Here is a 16,448-nt window from a genome sequence, read left to right on the forward strand (position 1 = left end):
ATTGGTAGGGCATGTAGGTTAAGGGACCCCAGCATAGGTAGTACACCCATAGGTGCACTGATGAGGTGCCCAGTGTAATTTTTAAGGCAGGCCTGCCTTGCTGGCTGCTTTTAAATTAAAGTTATATGCAAATTCGACTTTGGAATTAAAAGTAGTTCCAAAGTCTTAAACTACCTTATTTTTACATATAAGTCACCCCTAAGGTGTGCCCTATGTGCCCCTAGGGCTTGGTGCCATGTAACTATAAGCAGGGACCTTATAAAAATAGTTTTATAAGCCCTGGTGAGGTAAAACAGGCAAATTTGTTTTCCCCTCATTGTAGTGAATGGCCTCCATAGGCTAGAATGGGGAGACTTTATTTTAATTTTAAAAGTCCCCTTAAGTGACAGATATAAAGAGTTTGGTATCAAATTAATTGTTATAGTAAATCCCACAACTTCCAGTTGTTGAATTTAATATAACTTGTTCAGGTAAAGAGTTTTAAACTTTACCTGAAAAGTTGCCAACTTCAGCCCAGCATTGTTTGTGCTGCTGTGCTCTGATTGGCCAGCCTCTGGCAGCCTGGCCAGGCTGCCTTGATGAGGTGTGAAGTGGCCTGGCTTCACACAAAGAGATGTGCCTGTGGGAGGGGATCTACCCTCAGCAGATGGTAAGGCAGGAAGGGGGAGGGCTGCCAAACTGGTCTTTAAAGGCAGAGAAGGACATTTGGAGCAACCCAGCAACACCCCTACATCCTGCAACCCCAGACAACTAGGTGCCCCTTTGATTAGATTAGGAGAGGGCAGGAGAGGGGTGTGTTTATTATTTTTAGCCCCACCAGTGGGTGGGCTCAGCCAGATGCAACCTTCAAAAATCACTTTCAGCCATGATGGATTTTTGAGGAATGTGGCCTCCTGGGACTGATTTTTGCCACACTTCCCAGGAAGTGGTCATCACAGGGGGAAGGACCCTGCACCTGATCGGAGAACCAGAGACCCCCCTGCTTTTCACCCAGGAGCAAGGATAAAACTGGCAGATCTGCACCCACACCTCAGATCCCCATCAGATTCCAACAAGGAAGAACTACAGGAAAAGAAGGACTGTCCTGCTGGACCCCTGACCTGCGCCTGGACACTGCACTCTGAAGGACTGCACCAGCTGCACACTTGGGCTTCACCACTAAAAGGACTTTACCTGTCTTCTACTGCTTCAAGAAGGGACTCCCTGTTTGCCATGGGTACAAAGGAGCTGCCCAGAGTCCCCTGCATCAAGTCCTGCAAGCAGAGCCCAGCTGACCAGCGCTCAGGGGCCATTTGAGGATTCTGACACGGTGCATTCTGGGAATTGTAGTCCCAACTCCCAAGGAGCAACTCAGAGCTTCTGGAACCTTGGATCAAGTTATGGACACTACAAGGACACAAAAAGGACCTCTGAAAGAAGATCCAGAAGTTTGGAGACATTTGGAGCAACTGAATAAATTGAAGAGGTTCATTGTGGGAGTTGTAGTCCCAGACCCAAGGAGGCACCCCATAGCCTCTGAACCCTTGGCTGGTGCTCTGGACCACTTTCCTGAATCAAACACTTCTTAAAGTAGTGTGACAGTGTTACCTCGTGGGTGGCCTGAACTCTGGACTTTGTTCCTTTCCAGTGAGACCTTTTTTTAACCCTTTGAGCACTAGTTGCTTCTATGCGCTAGAAAGCATTAATTTAAAAAAAAATCATATCTCTGGTTCCCCTTATCTGATATTATTCGTTTTTGTGTCATTTTAACAATACAAATATAATCTATTTTCATAAACTGGTTTTGGATTTTTAAACTGTTTCCTGTGTTTTATTTAATTACTGTTTTGTGATATTTGAATGCTTTACACTCTGTCTCCTAAGTTAAGCCTTGTCGCTCGTTGCCAAGCTACCAAGGGTTGAGCTGGGTTTAATTTACTGAGACCTAACTGGACCTAAGTGGAGGTTAGTGGCCTATTGCTAAGTGTAGGTTCCTCCCTGCCCTTACCAATAACCCAGTTTCCAACATGCTCTATCCCTTAAAACATGGTGACATTGGTTTATACCCAATTGGCTTATTTAATCTACTTGTAAGTCCTACGTAAAGTGCACTACATGTGCACAGGGTCTATAGAATAAATGCTACTTGTGGGCCTGCAGCACTGATTGTGCCACCCACCTAAGTAGCCCTCCAACAATGCCTCGGGCCTGCCATTGCAAGGCCTGTGTGTGAAGTTTCACTGTCACTTCGACTTGGCATTTAAAAATACTTGCCAAGCCGTAAACTCCCCTTTTTCTACATATAAGTCAACCCTAACGTAGGCCCAAGGTAACTAATAGGGCAGGGTGCAATGTAGGTAAAAGGCAGGATATGGACCTCTGTAATTCATGTGTCCTGGTAGTGTAAAACTCCTAAATTCGTTTTTACACAGCTGTGAGGCCTGCTCCTTTCATAGGCTAACATTAGGGCTACGCTCACAGGCTGTTTGAGTGGTAGCTTATGATCTGAAAGGAGTAACAAGGTCATATTTAGTATTGCCAGAATGGTAATACAAAATCCTGCTGACTGGTTAAGTTGGATTCAATATTATTGTTTAAGAAATGCCACTTTTAGAAAGTGAGCATTTCTCCGCACTTAAATCCTTCTGTGCCTTACAATCCACGTCTGGCTGGGTTTAGTTGACAGCTCCCTTGTGCATTCACTGAGACTACCCCAAACACGGATGCTCAGTCACACTTGCACACATCTACATATTGAATGGGTCTTCCTGGGCTAGAAGGGCAGAGGGCCTGACACTTACATGTCAAAGGACAGTAGCCTGTCCTCACACAAAGGCTGCCACACCCCCTACTGGGACCCTGGCAGACAGGATGGAACTGAAAGGGGACCTTGTGCACTTCTAAACTACTCTTTGAAGTCTCCCCCACTTCAAAGGCACATTTGGGTATTTAAGCAGGGTCTCTGAGCCTACCAACTCAGACACTTCTGGACAAGATACCACTGGAGAAGAAACCCTGAACCAGAACCTGCAACCTGCCAAGAGGAACTGTCTGGCTGACCAAAGGACTCACCTGACTACTTTTCTGCAAAGGCCTGCTGCCCTGCTGCCTTACTGTCCTCTGACTCCAATGAGAAGTGCCTTCCAAGGGCTTGGGTAGAGCTTGCCTCCTGTTCATTGAAGTCCCAGGACCAAAAAGACTTCGGGGGTCATTCTGACCCTGGCGGCCGGTGACCGCCAGGGTCACCGACCACGGGAGCACCGCCAACAGGCTGGCGGTGCTCCCAAGGGCATTCTGACCGCGGCGGTTCAGCCGCGGTCAGAAAGGGTAAACCGGCGGTCTCCCGCCGGTTTACCGCTGCCCCATTGAATCCTCCATGCCCGCCGCCATGGGGATTCAGACACCCCCTACCGCCATCCTGTTCATGGCGGGAAACCCGCCATGAACAGGATGGCGGTAGGGGGTGCCGCGGGACCCTAGGTGCCCCTGCAGTGCCCATGCCAAAGGCATGGGCACTGCAGGGGCCCCCGTAAGAGGGCCCCACAAAGTATTTCAGTGTCTGCTTTGCAGACACTGAAATACGCGACGGGTGCAACTGCACCCGTCGCACCCCTGCAACTACGCCGGCTCAATTCTGAGCCGGCGTCCTCGTTGCAGGGGCATTTCCGCTGGGCCGGCGGGCGCTCTTTTGGAGAGCGCCCGCCGGCCCAGCGGAAATGTTTGAATGGCCGCCGCGGTCTTTTGACCGCGGTGCAGTCATTTGTCGGCGGTACCTTGGCGGAAGGCCTCCGCCGTCCGCCAAGGTCTGAATGACCCCCTTCATCTCTACAAAGAACTCCTTGTGTGGTGAAAATTGCCACACAACCTGCAAGAAACTACGCACAGCCCTCATAGCAGTGAAAAAATCACTGCACGCCGAACTGGAATGACTCAGCCCGACTTCCCGAACAGGAGATCGACACAGCACCAGCGTTGCAACAGGAACTTCGACGCACAGCCCACTGGATTGACTCAGAGCTGACTCGGAACGACGCAGCTCGATTTCCTGAGAGAAATCGGCGCTGTACCTGCCGTGCGGCAGAAATGTCCATGCATCGCCCACCAGACCGATGCAGCCCCTGTGAATTAGCCCTGCGCGCCCAGGATTCCTGCGCAACATCCCCGGGGCATGTGAAAACCCCTCAACATGAAGAGGATCACAGTCTAATTGCCGGAAATCAATGCAAAGCCTGCGCTGCGTGAATGCTCAATGACGCATCATTTGTGTGCACCGAAAAAAATGATGTACACCTCCCCGTTTTCCAGGCATCTCCTCCTCTGCGGTCCCTTGTGGAGAATTTGAATGCAAACCAGGTTCTTTGTGCTTGCAAGAGACACTTGTTGCTTTTTAAAGACTAAAGTCACTTTATATCATTTCTACAGTGATATCTCAATATGTAATTATGGATTCTTGATCATTTTGACCTGCATTTAGTCATATAAATGCTACATATTTTTGTAAACACTGTGTGGTGTATTTGTGAGGTTTACTGTGTTATTGCATGATTGATTGCACAAATACTTTACACATTGCCTTCTAAGTTAAGCCTAACTGCTCAGTGCCAAGCTACCAGAGAGTGGGCACAGGATAATTTGGATTGTGTGTTACTTACCCTGACTAGAGTGAGGGTCCTTGGAGGGGGTAACCTGACTGCGAACCAAAGACCTCATTTCTAACAGTGGTCAGTCGGCACTCTGTCCAAGCAGGGACCCTCACTCTAGTCAGAGTAAAGGAGAAACACACCTGGTTAACCCCCACTCCCCTCCCTTGGTAGCTTGACACAAGCAGGGAGGCTTAACTCAGAAGCAAAGTGTATATTTACCAACACACACACTAATACAGTGAAAACACTACAAAATGGGTACCACAGCAGTTTAGAAAAATATGTAATATTTCTCTAAATACAACAAGACCAAAATGATAAAAGTCCAACATACTGTACACAGGACAAGATATGAATTTTTAAAACAATAAGAGTCTAAGGGCCAGATGTAGCAAAGTGTTTGCGCCTCGCAAACAGCGCAAAAAATGCAGTTTGCGAGGCGCACAAGCCTCTCTGCTATGCAGAAATGCATTTTGCGAGTCGGATCCGACTCGCAAAATGCATTTCCGACTCGCAAATAGGAAGGGGTGTTCCCTTCCTATTTGCGACTCGCAATGCTATTCAATTTCATTTGCGACCGCGAAAGCTGTCGCAAATGAAATCGCAGTTAACATCCACTTGAAGTGGTTGGTAACCCAGTCGCAAACGGGAAGGGGTCCCCATGGGACCCCTTCGCCTTTTGAATGGAAACAAAAATAATTTTTCAGAGCAGGTAGTGGTCCTATGGACCACTGACTGCTCTGAAAAATACCAAAACAAAAGGTTTCCTTTAAGGAAAACGGGCTGCAGATAGGAAAAAAAAAACCTGCTTTATTAAAAAGCAGTCACGGACATGTTGGTCTGCTGTCTCTAGCTGGCCACCATCCCCGTGAGTGCCCATACTCGCAATGGGGTCACAAACTGCGACCCACCTCATTAATATTAATGAGGTGGGTCTTTGCGACCCCATTGCGACTTGCAGAAGGTGTCTGAGACACCTTTCTGCATACCAAATTGCGACTTGCAATTTGCGAGTCGCACGGACTCGCAAATTGCAAATCACAATTTCCTACCTACCTACATCAGGCCCTTAATCCTTAGAAAACATTGAGAACGCTGTTGTTACACTGAAGTACCTGGTTTACGTCCAAAATAAAGCCGCACGGACGAGCATGCATTGGAAAAGTCAGTGATGCGTCGATTCCTTACTCGCAAGCGAAGCTGTGTGTTGTTTCCTTTTCTGGTCGGGTCGGCAATGCGTTGTTTTTCTCCCTTACAAGAGAGCGATGCATCGATTTCTGGACGGGCACCTCGGGTCTGGACATGCTTTGCATTGATTTTTCACACCCAGCAAAGTTGCCGTTGAAATCCTGTTGCACGGTGTCAGAAAACCGCGATTCGTGGAGTTTGCTTTGTTACCAACAGCAGCAAGCGGGTGTTGCGTGACGTTTCTCCAGCCTTGATGCATCAATCTTCCAGCTACGATGCAGGCGGAGCAATGATTTCAACCGCGAGGCTGACGGCACGTTGTTTATAAGCCGTGTTGGAGCTGGTGCATCGAAAATGTCCCCACATGGCAGTGTTTGCATGGATTTCAGACCTTTTACACCAGCTTCACCTTTCATGGGCCCAGGGACTGGATAGGGTACCACTTGGCAAAGCAGGAGTCTCACAAGAGAGTCCAGGTGCTGGCAGAGGAAGTCTTTAATGGCCCTAAGACTTCAACAACAGGAGGCAAGTTCAGTTCAAACCCTTGGTGATTCTTCTCAAACAGGAATCCACAACAAAGTCTAGTCTTTGTCCCCCTTTACAGGCAGAAGCAGCAACTGCAGGATAGCCCAACAAAGCACAGTCACAGTTAGGGGTAGCACTTCTCCTCAGCTCTTCAGCTCTTCTTCTTGGCAGAGGTTCCTCTTAATTCCTTGAAGAATTTTGAATTTCATGGGTTTTGGGTACACTTCTTATTTCCCTTTCTGCCTTTGAAGTGGGCAAACTTCAAAGCAAAGTCTCTGTTGTTTACAAGATCCTGCCTTGCCCAGGCCTGGCTCCAGACACTCACCAGGGGGTTGGAGACTGCATTGTGTGCCCCCCCCCATTCCTCATTCTTCACGGTGCCCCAGGATGGGGTCCGGGTGCCCCTCGCATCACATCCTCACGGGGAAGCACGATGGCGCTCCCTGACTTTACTTCGGCCAAAGGGGGCCCGAGATGGTGTCCGGGGTCCCTACCCACCGCAGCAGGGGGGGGGTGCGCGACGGCGCCCCACCATCCAATCAATTCAGACCAGGCTTCACGGGGCCCCGGGATGGGGTCCGGGACCCCTTCCTCTTCCATAGGGGGAGTGCGTCGGCACTCCCCTCGCTCCTCTTCCTCCTGGGGCAGCCCCCGGCCCTGGCCCACCCCGGGGCCACAGTCTCGATCAACTGCAGAGCCCCACACACTTCGTAGCTGCTTCTCCAGAGGTCAAGGGTCACCATCCTTTTTCCCTGGATATCTCGGGCCGCCAAGGGCTGATTTTCATCATTCTTGTGTCGTTTCGCTACTGGTGACAAGCCCTTGCCACCAGAAGCACTCTCCTCAGGCCTCCTGGCCTCGAAGGGTCCCAGATCATAGGGAGCCAGTCCCACTGACTCCCTGCGCCAGCCTTTCCTCTGGGTTCCCTCTTTTCCTTCTGGGCAGCGTGCTCTCCTTGCACCAGCCCTATCCTTCCCCCAACTAGCCCTCTGGAGGGCTAAGGGGGCCAGCTTGCCTGGCCCTGGCATTTGCATTGCTGGCCTGGAGTCTTTCAGGGGCAGAGTCCCTGCCCCAAGGGCAATCAGGAGGTTCTTCCTTCCAGTTGTCCATGACGCCTGTCTGCAGTCCCAGTGTCCAGCAGTGAAGCACAGCCAAGAGAGAGAGCTCCCCCCTATGCAGGACCTTTTAACTGGCGGTGGAAGTGTCCAGCAGGTCTGCACCTCTGGCCTATCCAGATGTACCACATCACTTCCTTGCCCCCATCCCCTCCTTCTTGCACAGTCTTCTGGGATAGCTCAAAATGGCATCCTCCAGGAGTTAGTTGCAACCTGTGCTCTAAAAGTCTCAGCCGCTCCTCACTGACATTCCTCGCAGGGCCTCTCCAGCCTGCTCCTGGCACGGGATGACAGCTGGCTGATTGATGGCAGACCCTGCTCAAGCAACTGGACAGAGCAGTAATTGGCCCTAATCCTGAGCTGAGTCAGAGAAAGTTGACATCCATGGATGACCCATAAGTTGTACAACTGTGCTCTTGTAACCTACTGCATCATTATTTTCTTACAGGTTACAGTGTACTTTGGTGTGACTCTGGTCTCGGTGGACCCCAGAGAGCTGGAGTTGCACCCTAGGCCCTTCTTTCCTATTGACATTTAATGGAGTATCCCCACAATGCAAATACCTTAAGCACACTGACATTGGAATTTAACTGAGTGTCCCTACAGTGAAAAGACAGTAAGCATACTGACTCTTCCTCACATGTGTACACCCTTCTCATGAGACCTACTCCAGGTCACCACCCACTCTGCATAGTTCCTCCTGCACCAGGCTTACCTAAGTGCAGTTCTTGGGCTGCGCACATCAGGAATCCCCCTCCCACAGCCCTCACATGGGTGCACATCCATGTGCACACATGATCACATGCAACCCGGCTGGGGCCTCCTGCCCTTGCTGTGCCACTGTAGCCTTTCCGTAGCATCGCGGCACCGGTGGTAAACAAGCGCAGTCCATTTTACCACAAGTTTACTGTGTGTGAGTCCCCGCATAGGAGGCTCCCTCACAGTAAAAAGTAAAAAACAGGTGGTCAAAAAGCAAAAGGGCAGACCTGATGATGAGAACCGTCCTCTAACACACACACTGCACCCTGCCCAAGGGGCTACCTAGGGTCTACCTTAGGGGTGCTTTACATGTATAAAAAGAGAAGGTTTAGGCCTGGCAAGTGGGTACACTTGCCAAGTCGATATGCAGTGCAAGACTGCACACATAGACACTGCAGTGGCAGGTCTGAGCCATGTTTCCAAGGCTACTCATATGGGTGGCAGAAGCAGTGCTGCAGGCCCATTAGTAGCATTTGATTTACAGGCTCTAGGTACCTCTAGTGCACTTTACTAGGGACTTACTAGTAAATCACATATGCCAATCAGGAATAAGCCCATTACACACACAATTTCACACTGGAGCACTTGCACTTTAGCACTGGTCAGCAGTGGTAAAGAGCCTTTTGCACCCCTCTCCCTATGGAATGTTATGTAACTGTACAAATTTAGACATTTTACAAATGTAACAGGTGAGTGTGTGTAGTTACAGTCGTTGTCAGCGTCTGTGATGCTTTTGTTGACTTTTGGCAAGCTGGAGCAGTGGGACGAAGTATAGTTGTGGCTACATGGCGGCACCAGATGTGTATGGCTTCCTGGACGAGAGTTTCTCCTTTTATTGTGTCTATCTCTGCCTCCTGATGCATGATCGTTGAACCTAATAGTTCCGGTGGAAACATGGTCTCCATCGGACTGTTTGTGCCTCCGGTCGACCGCCACTGTCTGTACTGGCTGGCGGTGCCAGCAGACCTATGATGGTCGTCTGTGTGCACAACTGCAAAACTCAGAATTTGGCGGTCTGCTCTGCCAGACCACCACCGTTAACATGGCTATCACGGGACTGCCAAACTCGTAATCAGCCCCTAAATCTCTGAGACTTGTAATTATCCTTGCAACATTTCTTATCATGTTGCAGCCAGCCAGTCAGAGCACTCGCTTGCGCCACGTATTGCCCCTGCAAGGGTTGCAAATGGAAGTATCAACACGACCACTAAACAATGCACTCCTGCAAAAGTGATAATTCACTCTATCCCAGGTCATTCAAAGCTATAAGATTGGTGTGGGTGGAGGGACAAATAACTTTTAATGCACAATGATGTATTAAACATTGCTTTTGTGCTCATCTTCAAATGAGACAGCCACACCACCATGTGCTGGACTGTCATTTTTGCCAGGGAATTAAGTACCAGTGCTGAGTACCAGAAACCACTGGCTCAAATTAAACACTGTCTCCTTTTACCTGTACCTACTCACGTAATCCTGTGTATGCAAAATTAAGCAATGTTGTAAATTGGACTATTAGTCGTGTGGCCATAAATAGCAATAGATCCACAGCTGTCCTCATTGGGAATCAAATATCCAATTGTAGCGCTTGACTCTCACAGTGCAACAAAGCTGAGCAGTCCATGGCCTACTCAAGAGTGATGGTGTGGGCTAGTAATCGCCAATCACTGGCACACAATAATAAAACTCAATAAATGACTGTCCAGCCAGTACTTGTTCTTTAGAAAAAGGAGAAGTACATTTATTACACACACACTACTAAATACTGTGCAATAATTTACAAATATATATAATGGCAGATGGAGCATAACATAGATGACATAGGGCCTGATTACAACTTTGGAGGAGGTGTTAATCTGTCCCAAAAGTGACGGTAAAGTGACGGATATACCACCACCTGTATTACGAGTCCATTATATCCTATGGAACTCGGAATATGGATGGTGGTATATCTGTCACTTTACCGTCACTTTTGGGACGGATTAACACCTCCTCCAAAGTTGTAATCAGGCCCATAGTGTAATCACGGAGGGGTCACCATGTCAAGTGAGTTTAGACAGTTGGTTTGTAATAAACACATTACTTTTGCATGAGTCATTGTTATTTATGTGATAATGCTGAACTAATAAATCATGCGCAGTCATTATGACAACCTAACAAAACATCAGGAATATACTTTGTGTTTGTGAATTCTTTCATGTATTTGTTTAAACAGTGATTGTAAAAACAGCCCATAGAGAGCATCCCAATGAAAAAGTATTACATTGAAACCATACAGTCAGCCCTTAGAGGGAGTAACCACATGAACATTGAATTTATATATTTTCAGGACTTCCAAGCCCCAGTGGATGGTATCACACACAAGCCACCTAGGGGAGAAGCACTCCTGACTGTAGAGCAATAGCTGCAGGCAAGGGAGAGTTTGGAAAGACATTGAAGTCCAAAAGAGGTTATCAATTTAGAATGAGGACCCGAAAGTAAAATTTACATAAAGGTTGGGTTGTGCTGAGTAATGTGGTGGTGGTTCTATCGTCGTGGGACCCTCACAAGCAGAGATATGGGCAAAGATGTGTTGAGTTGGAAAGGCCCCGCAAAGCATTATGGGGCCATTTGTTGAAAGTAGTGAATATTAGAGCAGCAGCTCTCACACTGCGCTGGGGAGAGCTGTGTCAGATTTGCTGCTTTGTTCTTCCTTTTCAGGGCTGGCTTGTGCTACGTTTTCTGTTTTAGGTCAGGGTGCCCTACCCCACCTGGGCATACCAAATGAAGTCTTGGTTGAAGGGCAGCTCAAGTAGCCCACCCCTGACTGCCTTTTCCAGATCCCAATGCCAAAAGCATGATCGTGCTCTCCTGCGAGAGCTAGCAGCCTTCATTTGTGTCTGTTCACTCCAGAATCCTGGGAAAGCGTGATGGCACTTTCATACATCAGGAATAACACGGGGTCCATGGATTGGGTCCCAGCTCCCTTTAGTATAAATTTGCCTGAGGGATGGAGTCCACGGCAAGGTGGGAAAACAGGGGTGAGGGCATGCACACCCCCTCCCCCAACAAAGACACAACAACTTCCTTGCACCATCCCCCAGGCCCGGTCCACCCTGGGAGAAAATGAATGAACCGGCAGTGGGGCCCCACTCCAAGGTAGAAAAGTAGGTAAAAGGCTGCTAAACTTTAGAATGCCAAACTCCGGCCCGTTGGGATAATCCTGGGCTCATTTTACACTTAGTGGGCAAGAAATGTCTAGGAATTTCCCTCAACTGGTCGTCAGGAGATTCATGGGAGACAGCCTCACTGACCCTTGGGTAGATCCGCTGGCCCTTGGGTCAACTGGGCAGAGACCTGGGTCCTGAGTGGGAGTCTGGGGGTCCTCCAATGCAAGGCCACGATCCAGCAGCAAAGTGGGTAGAGAATCCACAGCAAGAGATAGTCTCTCCCGTGGTGCAAGTGTTTTTAAAGAGAGAGGAAGGTTACAGAACACAGGCACCCCTAGCCAATCCTGTGGTGACGCATCACCTCTCCACCCCTGTCCCAATCCTCCTGCATAGCATTTTGGGACAATCCAAAATAGCATAATCCAGAAGCCACTGGTCACATCAGCTCCTGGGGTCTCAGCTCCTCCTTTCGTTGACTTTAGTGCCAGGGACTTGCCCACTAGAATTTCAAAGGGAGCCCACAGTGGGTTGGTTCAAATTGTCTGGGCACTTTCCCTTGCTCAGTGGGGTTGGGCAGGACCATCCTTGTTGTAATGTGACAGCTGGGTGATTGACACAGTTCATCCCACCTCCCACCTTTTTTCTAAGAAGCTGGGAAAAGTACTGCTAATTGCTCCTTTTGTGTGGAGGCAGCATTTGTCCCTGCTGCTAGAGAAAATGTAATTACAAGACATAGCAGGTGACACAGGGCCTGGGTTCCAAACCTGAGCTAAGCCAGAAAAATATGGAAAGTGTGAATGGCCCATAAGATGTACAGTTCTCATTTTGAAAGTTACAAATGTGTTTTTTTCACACAGGTTACACTTCAATTCAAGAACTCAATGGTCTCTGGAGGCCAAGGGGAAGTGAAACTGCATTCTAAGGCAGTTCCCTAGACAGGCTGTGCCATACAACAGGACTGCTGAACACACAACTGGGCGCTTTGAATATGCCTGAAGTAGCCCTTATGTGTAAAGTGGGATGCCACTACAGTTAAAACAGTAAAGCACACTGACTTTCCCTAATAGTGTACACTACCCTCATGAGGCCTATCCAAGATGAATAACTAATCCTGCAGAGTCCCCATTGCACCAGCCTACCTTTGTGCTGTTACCGTGCTGTGCACAACAGTAGTCTCCTGTGCACAGCCTGCACATGTGTGCACATGTGTGTACACATGTGTTAACGTGTAACCAGCCAAGTGTCCCTTACCCTTTCTGTGTCGCAGCTGCCTTATATTAAAAGGCAGACACTTGTGGTAAACATGCCAAATCTGATTGCCATGGGATTACTGTGAGTGAGACACTGGTAGTGAGAGTCACCAACAGTAAAGAATCCAAAAACCTGGTGATCCCAGAAAAGCAAATAATTTGGAGTACTGAGGCGGCAGAACTCACTGCGACACATGAGAACATACTGCATTTAGAGGATGCATTTAGCACTAAGAAATTTTGCTAAATGCAACAGAACAAAAATGGTGAGAAAGAGCAGCCACTCGGACTTGCAAAATGTGCTCTTGGGACAGGATTTCTCCACAACTTACTCCTGGCATTTAGAGCTATTTTCTTAGCGCAAAATGCAGCACAACACCAATAGCGAATGAATGAGGCCACTTATACTCACCAAATGTGTTCTCGTGGTGGCATTTTTTCACAAAATTACTCTTAGTTACGCAATGAGTAATCTTGTAATTCTCAGTAATTCCTCATCAATGATCAACACAGAAATACCTACATTACTCTTATCACTCCGCCTTAATCAAAATTCCGCCCAGGCCTAGTAATGACTGCGGTATAAAGGCTACAGACCGTTGGAGCCATACCAAAATATATCTAGGTAAAGTGCAGTGACCGCCAATATGGTCAGATACCACCAAATGATGTTTGGTCACTGCTATGGACTCCCCCCACTGCTAGCTTTGTAGTGCACAGTCATCTTAGAATGGTAAAGCAATGAGAAAGTATGCAAAAATAAAATAAAAATGACATGTGCAAGCACATGTGATCTCTCACGTTAACTGTTATTTTCCTAGGGTTTTACAATTTCATGATACCCAACGCATGCAAAATCAGTGCTATAGCGGTCTCGGAACAGTAAAAGTTACCCCTTCTTGTGTGCAGAAGCACTGACACAGCCAATGGCTCGGCCGTGTGTTAGCATACTGAAGGGTAGACCCATTGGTATTGCCAAGGCTTGTTTCCTGTAAAGTGAACATTTGAATATTATCAGACGATCCTCTGATAACACAAATACTTCAAAGAACAACCACAGGCAAATGTAACAGTAGTATCACAAAGAGGCATAGATAAATTCAGCTTTGCAAGGGACATAAAATATTTAAATATTCATATCGGAGAACAAGAATTGTTTTACATAATGACTGGAACAATAGAGTCTATTTACCTTTTGAAATGCCGCCATATTTATGTGGCCTAACACCCAGAGTCATGCCCCAGAGATGAGAAAAAGAAGTTCCCCAGCCCGCTTCAGTTTTTGTTTTCATTTTCACTTGTTATGTGTGATTCACACCAGCACAGAGCCCACAGGACACAGACACAGACACAACTGTATCAGTTCCTCGAGAAGTAAGTACACCAAATAACTTCTAAATTGGACAATGTCTCTCTGACACGGCATCTTCGGCTAGTCTTGCAGTGTCATGCATGAGGACCGGAGTTGTGCTCTTTTTAGGGTTGAGTCTGAGTCGCATGCGCTTGTGCATGCGTATTCCTTGCGAGACGCTTTAGTAGTTAGAAAAGGGCTTGGAGCCCCATCCATGTCACGTCAGTGCCTTTCATTGGTTCGTGGGCTTGCCTTTTAAAATGTGCTTGCTTTCATTAATGGTGTCAGGAATCCCCAAGGGGCCTCCTGCGTTATCTGTCAGCATCCCCAGGGATTACGGTTAAGTCATATCTCCGTTCTTGGTTAAACCTTCATATTTCTAAGTAAACATAATGTGCTGTGTTACACAATTAGTTTTATCAATGCTTGTTTTACCAATGATTGTTTGCTAATGTGAGCAGGTGTAGACATGTGCTTCTAATTGGGTGTGGTGAACCATCCACATGTGGAAACTCAACTGCTTTCCTGATTGGCTATAAATAGCAGAGTGAAGCATGCCTCCCTGCTTGGCTTTGTTTTGCTTCCTGATCTCAGCATCTGATTTGGCAGTCCAGCCCTGCTGTCATCCTCATATTTAGGACTTTTGAGGCAATTCTTTTCTTTGTTCCTGTACCAGCTGACACCAGGCATTCATCAAGCACTCCGGAAAAGACTGCAGCTAAGTGACTAGTATTCTCCAGGGAGTTTGTTCTTTGAACGCCGCGCTTTCCTAGAACAGCTGGTGTATTTCAGACCTCGTATTTTGGCAGAGTGCTTATCTTGGAGATACAAATGCATTTCTGAACATTCTACATTATTATTGTAGTTACTTGCCTAAAGTTGCTTCAGGAAATCTGCTTGAGCTCAAGCACTACAAAAAGTGACAGTGCAATTTTAAAAGAACATTTATGTGACTTTTCTTTCTCTAACAGCATAACTCTTGGATTTAAATTGTGCCATTCATGCATGTGTTTCAGGTTTGAGGAATTTGCTTTTGAATGGTTTTTCACACACACAATAAAACCAAATCAAACTGTGCAAACCTAACTGTTTAAACCCAGAGTGGACATTTGTATTTATTGGATTGTTTTTGTTCCTTTTAGTTTAATCCTATGCATGCAGGAAAGTTATATGTGATATAATTAATGCCCTTGTTTGTCTTTCTTGTGCATGATAAGTGCAACCACAGTTCTAATTGTAGTGTGCAACAGTGAATCTCTGTGAAGCCAGTCCTAGTGTTGCTGTACTTATTGTCATGGTACTCAGTTTGGGTATTTGGTAATGCAGTGTTAGTAATTGTGCCAACAGTTATTATTATCCAAGAAAAGTGTTGGAGCATCCCGGTGTTCTTCTACCGCTCCTGTGCCAGTGTCAGAAAAAGAGATTCAGTTTCAAGGAAGTCGAGTGCACTAACTCTACTATCACTCTGTCAACAACGACCGCCCCCCCCCCCGAAAATACAGGGTGCCTGGCTGGACCGGAAGGACGTGGCAGTGTTTTGTCTCTTTCTCTTCCACCCCCCTCTCCTTTTGGGACACCTGCCGGGGTTTCTGTGTCCACCAGGAAGTGGCGAGAGGTGTCCAGGAGGTCGGAGGCATACCATTGCCCCTGCAGACATCCTGCTTTTCAGGTGAGTGGCCCGTCTCTACAAGTGGAAGGCATGTATACGTCATCCCTTTTCGGGTGGTTAGCTCTCCTCGAGCGCAGCGACCAAGTACTGAAAACATGCGAGGCTCGCTGTTTTCCATCCGGTTTGTGGACTACTTTTGATCTTTTTTCGCAGTGTGATCTCGCTTGGCAGAAGTCGAGCGCTTTGCATGACATCAACCCTGTTACATAGATAATTGCACTTTTGCCAATAGGTTTCACTACGAGTGAACTGTAGCAGTGCGATCGCGCTCTTTTTTTCCATTTTATTCTGGCCTGGACTCGCCGTAGACGTTGCAGAGGAGCTGTGTGTGTGTTTCAGATGGCCCAAGATTTTTGTTTGAGTTTCCTGTAATACGTATAGTGAGGCTGTTGAGGGAGGGCTTAAGCGCTAGCCATTTCCGGTGGGCTGCCGTGCGGACAGTCTTCCATAAACCCATATGCCCTTTCGCCCAGAAATCCCTAGGAAAATAATTAGCCCTCTAGATCTCAGTACAGTTGTGGGCACCGTTGCACAAAAGGTTTGACTGTGACATTGTGGCAAGTGGGCGATGGCAGCCTTATCTCTCCCGGGCACCCCCTTTGGAGTGCAGCTTCTGTCATGGAAAAAGGTACAGTGATTTCAAACTCATTCCCCTTCTTCTCAACCAACGGCCCTGCCGATTTGCTCTCAACTGCTACCCTCTCTTCCTTCAACTCTCCCCGCCGCACCCTTTCCTTGCAATCATAATCTAGGCGTTTTTATCTCTGTCTGGTCATTTATAGTTACTTTTTAAGAGCTTGACAACTTTGAAAGAAGTTGG

The sequence above is a fragment of the Pleurodeles waltl genome, chromosome 7 (genome assembly GCF_031143425.1).
Source record: "Pleurodeles waltl isolate 20211129_DDA chromosome 7, aPleWal1.hap1.20221129, whole genome shotgun sequence".
In the NCBI taxonomy this organism is placed as follows: Eukaryota; Metazoa; Chordata; class Amphibia; order Caudata; family Salamandridae; genus Pleurodeles; species Pleurodeles waltl.